Genomic DNA, 5000 nt, shown 5'->3' on the forward strand with positions numbered 1-5000 from the left:
CAGGCTGATAAAGGACGCTGAGGATAGAGTGTTGACCACCGAGGAGGAGGTGCTGCAGAGATGGAAAGACTACTTTGAAGGCCTGATGAATGTTGAAAACCCCAGGGAAATGAGAGAGGAAAATGGGGTGATGGCAGAAGTAATGGTTGCAGGAATAACACAGGACGAGGTAAACAAGGCACTGAAAAAGATGAAGAGAGGCAAAGCTTTAGGACCAGATAACATTCCTATAGAAGCATGGATAAGCCTAGAAAAAGCAGGGGTTGGATACTTAACATCCCTATTCAACAAAATCCTTGCAGGAGAGAGAATGCCAGATGAGTGGAGAAAGAGCACATTGATACCCATTTACAAGAACAAAGGAGATGCACAGGATTGCGGTAACTACCGGGGCATCAAACTAATGAGTCATACAATGAAGTTGTGGGAAAGGGTGATAGACACAAGGCTAAGGAGCTGCTGCAGAATCTGTGATGAACAGTTTGGTTTTATGCCAGGGAGAAGTACCACAGATGCCATTTTTGCACTGCGAATGTTGATGGAGAAGTACAGAGAGGGACAAAAGCAAATGGATTGTGTGTTTATTGATCTGGAGAAGGCATATGATAGAGTACCAAGAGAAGAACTGTGGCACTGCATGCGGGAGTCATCGATACCAGAAGTGTATGTAAGGGTGGTGCAAGATATGTATAATGAGTGTATGACAGCAGTGAGAAGTGCAGTGGGTACTACAGAAGGGTTTAAGGTGGAAGTTGGATTACATCAGGGGTCAGCCCTGAGCCCGTTCTTGTTTGCTGTTATCATGGATAAGTTAACTGATGGGCTTAGGAAAGAAGCGCCGTGGTCTATGATGTTTGCAGACGACGTTGTGTTATGTAGCGAAAGAAGAAAAGAAGTAGAGGGAGATCTGGAAAGGTGGAGACATGCCCTGGAGAGGCGTGGCATGAAAGTCAGCAGAAGGAAGACTGAGTATCTCTCTGTAAATGAGAAGGAAGGCAATGGCAGAGTTAAAATGCAAGGGAAAGAGATCAAGAAAGGTAGTGAATTTAAGTATCTGGGTTCAACAGTAGATTGTGGAGGATCTAGCAATACTGAAGTTAAAAGGGGAATACAGGCAGGCTGGAATGGGCGGAGTTTTGTGTGACAGGAACATGCCAACAAGAGTGAAGGGGAAAGTCTATAGGACGTGTATAAGACCAGCAATGTTATATGGCATGGAGACAGTGCCAGTAACAAAGTTACAAGAGGCAAAGATGTAGGTGGCAGAGATGCAAATGTTGAGATTCACTGTGGGTTTTACACGGAAAAACAGAACAAGGAATGAGACAGTGAGGGACATGCTAGCTACAAAAAGGCTTGGGGAGAAGTTAAGAAAGTGTAGACTGTGATGGTTTGGGCACGTGAAGAGAAAGGAAGAGAACTTCGTTGGCCGAAGAATGCTGCAGATGGCACCACCAGGAAAGGCAGACCGAAAGGCGTTTTATGGACAACATCAGAGAAGATATGATGCAAGTAGGTGCTGCGGAGAAGGACACACAAGATAGAAAGAGATGGAGAAAGTTGACGCGCTGTGGCGAACCCTGATATAGTGATAAGTCGAAAGACAAAGAAGATTTATATATATATATATATATATATATATATATATATATATATATATATGCATAGATATTATATATGTATATATATATATATATATGCATAGATATTATATATGTATATATATACATATGCGTGTGTGTGTGTATATATATATATATGTATTTGTATATATATATATATGTATATATATATTTATCATTATGGGTTTATAGGCTAAGTTATTTCGTAGAGCTTTATAGAGTAAGGGAATTAGAATGTCAAGAGGAGTGGAAAGGAAGTTTAGCACACGGTAAGCTTTTTCACCGTCAAATCAATTGATGTGATAATAGACTAATATATAACTCAACCACAACATTCGTCTTAGAGAGGAGATTGTTGTCTAGCTGTTGAGCGAGGACTGTGTCGCATTCCACCCTACATTATGGACGTCTTAAAGAAGAGTGGCTGGAGGTCGCTCGCCCTGATGACTTTCCTTTGGTCACGTCAACGTACCACCTCGGAGTGTTTTGCTACTTGTATCTTATTTACACGTTTTTACCCATACTAGTTTCGTTCTATAGAGTTGTTTCAGCAACAGAACAACAATGACATTGTATAAAGAAAGAAAGAAAAAACAGTTTGTAAAAAGAAGTTAACGTTTAATCAAATTCCTTCACGTGTAATGGACCATGAAACTGTTTCAAACAAAGATCACAGGATGACAGCGATTCAAAAAGTTTGGCTTATGTTACCCATTGCTCTCACATCTAACATAGCATCCAGTACATAGTACATACTTGTTTTTCCTTCTCACATTGACGGTCATTTTATCAAGTCTTGAAAGGGATCTTAGCCTCGCTCTCTAACTTTTTCTCATACACACACGCTCATCACTCATTGTCTATTCGTCTCGCTCTTTCCGTATTCACTATTGTAATCAAATTACATTTTTAGGCGGCTTGCCTCGGATTTCACTACGGTCGACAAACGATGAATTTGAATATTTTTTTTTATGAAACATCTTTATTCTTACATGGATTTTGAACAGGGGATAAAGTTGAAAGAGAATTCGCAACAAAAGCTCTTTTAATCATATTCATGGTTATAAAAAGATAATGAAGATGACAATGATAAAGGTAATGTTAATGATAATATTGATAATGATCGTGATAATAATAATTATCCTAATAAGAATAATCGCAATAATAACGATATCAATAGAAATTATGAGAATAATAATGATAATGATGTCAGTAATGGTGATAATCCCCCTTGACTTCGGGCCACTTTGTTTCCCCGGACGGTACCAGTTTTGCATGTAATAAATCTACGGACTTTTTCGTCCTGATAAACAATGCTGTTTTGCTGTCCTATATGTGTGCAAGATTTGATAAATTGTCTGTTATTTTTTACCTACCTCCAGATTCTTTTTTTATCTTTACATCTACACAATACTGCTTTTTACACTACTTGATATCGTCTCTTTTCAACTAAATTACTTTGCTTTAATTGTTCAACTTGTTTTTCTCTTCGTGTTTGTAATCCCCGCACGCAATCCTTTCTTCCTTTCCTTCTTTCTTGTAGCTGTCCCCATTTCCTCCATGTATTTTATTATTCATTTTATCATTTATATTTTGAGTGTATCTTAAAGAACAAAGTTGATTGCAATATGGGTTTGGGGAAAGAGGATTTGAGGCCTGTGGAATCAGACCTTTAGAACTAATTGGATATTGACCATTTATTTATATATCAACCATTTATTTATTTGGATATTTATTACTAACTGTTTCTCGCGCTCTGGTGGTTTTAACCTTCGGCGTTTTGCCAGGTCAGTTTATGGCGTGTTGCTCTTCGATATTGGTTGTGTTTCCGCTGGTTGCGTCGAATGAATATGATGAATAAATATACTGCCTTTTTAGATCGGCCAGTCTACTAGTCTTTTAATGCTGGCTATGAGATAATTCTCCTTACTTTCATACCTTTGATCACCCGAGAGTCATCATACTTCATACGCAGGACCTATGTTTTGAAGAAACGCGTAGTTGGGTCTTGGCAAACATCTATAAAACTCTACGGAGTTATAGACTACCCATTACATAAATTATATTGATCATTATATTGATAATGGTACTGATCAAATAAGCATAAGTAAATATGATAATGAAAATGGAATAATAAAGGTGATAATGAGTAATGCTGATAATAATGATAGTATTAGCCGTAATAGTAATAATAATGATTATAATGGTAAAGATAATTATTAAGACTAATAACAATGATCAAAATAAGGATTATAACAAAAATAATAACTATGTTATTGATTATATTCAATATACTCAATTATCAAAATTATAAGAATGATAAGTATTAACGTAATGAAAATCAAAGTGATACTAATAAAAATGATAATACTAATAATAATGACAACTATAATGATAATCATGATAAAATGATTATGATAATGACAATAAAATGCTGATCATGATCATGATTGTTATAATAAATATGCTAATTATGACATGATAATGATGTTAATGATGATTATAAACACAGTAGTAATAATGATAAGGATAAGAATGATAGTGATACTGATGAAAATGAGAATGGTAAAGAGAATGATAACAGTAATAATGATAATGATAATTGTATAAATACCAATATCAATGATAATGATTATCATGGAGGGAATAATGATGATAAGACAATCCTTATAGTAGAATGCCAACCTTTTGGGAAAAGTCGGATGAAGAATTTGATTTATAATCCAGAAAAAAAAAAAGTTACTCTGACCTTCGGATGATTTCACGTCGAGTTTCATGACAACGCTAAACTATATCTGTATCAAGTGATTTCTCTCTTACTGCGAATCAAGAGCCATCATTAAGAATAATTATATTGCTTTCTCAATTAATGGGACATGTAATTCCCTTTACTAATGGTAAGGAAACAGACTAATGCCCCACATGTCACTATGAATTGGACATGAATCTCAGTGAAAAGCCGCCAGCATCAGTGGCCCACATGATCCCGGCCAGATTAAGGGATTGCAAGGCCTTTGCAAACGGAGGTGCATAATGAGAAGTTGGCAGGAGCGAGGCTCTAGCTTCCGGAAGGGAGATGTCGGAAATTATTTTTTTTCTTTTTTCTTTCTTTTTTTTCAAGCTGAAAATCTCATCTAGTTGAGTGCAGCAGATGCTGAGGTCATCTTTATTGGTGCGTGGCATAAGGTTACTGAAATGTACCGGTTTTTGTTTGTTTTTTTTATTGTTATAACTTTTATTATTGTTATTATCATTATCATTTTACTATTACTATTATCATTATTATTATCATTATTGTTATTACTATCATTATTATTAATATTACTAATATTATCCATTATTATTATCATTTACATTATTAATTTTATCGTTACATCA

The sequence above is a fragment of the Penaeus japonicus genome, unplaced genomic scaffold, assembly GCF_977035675.1.
Source record: "Penaeus japonicus unplaced genomic scaffold, GWHDUDI00000001_assembly GWHDUDI00000014, whole genome shotgun sequence".
Lineage (NCBI taxonomy): Eukaryota > Metazoa > Arthropoda > Malacostraca > Decapoda > Penaeidae > Penaeus > Penaeus japonicus.